This window comes from Haliaeetus leucocephalus, unplaced genomic scaffold (assembly GCF_000737465.1).
Source record: "Haliaeetus leucocephalus isolate CR32 unplaced genomic scaffold, Haliaeetus_leucocephalus-4.0 Scaffold517, whole genome shotgun sequence".
Lineage (NCBI taxonomy): Eukaryota > Metazoa > Chordata > Aves > Accipitriformes > Accipitridae > Haliaeetus > Haliaeetus leucocephalus.
The window spans coordinates 4,049,444-4,050,046 of NW_010972953.1; the positions used below are offsets into that span (position 1 = coordinate 4,049,444).

Below are 603 nucleotides of genomic sequence, written 5' to 3' on the forward strand. Positions count from 1 at the left end.
TTGCACCCACCTTCCCCCTGCACCCCTTCCCCTGTGCAGCAGTGGGGTAGGATGGGTGGGTGGGGGGCTGTCCCCATCCCCCAGCCTGGGGCGAGGGCTGGAGCCCGGCGGGTGGTTTCTGGCCTCGTCCCACTACTGGCTCCATCACCCGATCGCTGGCCCCTGGGCGAGTGGCCACTTGGCCACTGCCAGGCGTCTTGCCACTGCAGCCGGGACAGGGGGGGGACCAGCCCTGGACCCCCCCCAGCATCACAGCGGGCAGCAGGAGGGTGCCTCGTCCTGCATGTACCGCCCGCAGGCGAGATCAAACTTTTTGATTTTACTAATCTAATGAGATTGACCCGGCGTCGTTACACCTTTTTGCTAGGATTAAGGGCTGACGGCTATGGGACACGAAGGGGACAGCTGGCTGGAGGGCAGCCTCGGGGCTCGGGGGGGGCTGTGTGGCAGATGTGGGGTGCTGCCCCAACGTGGCCTTGCAGCGTACGCCTGGCAGAGACGTCCCTTGAGACGCAGCAGCCCCTGGACTCACCCTGAGCCTGCTGCAGAGCCACCTTGCAAACCACCCCCCCCCCCACCCCCCCCCCCCCCCCCCCCCCGGGG

At 67.5% G+C, this 603-nt stretch overlaps 1 protein-coding gene across 2 annotated transcripts in view; it reads left to right on the forward strand.

The window, feature by feature from the left end:
* The window catches only part of LDLRAP1 (low density lipoprotein receptor adaptor protein 1), an 18,268-nt gene that overhangs the window by 410 nt on the left and 17,255 nt on the right, over positions 1-603 (forward strand). The gene's annotated exons all lie outside the window — the stretch shown is intronic.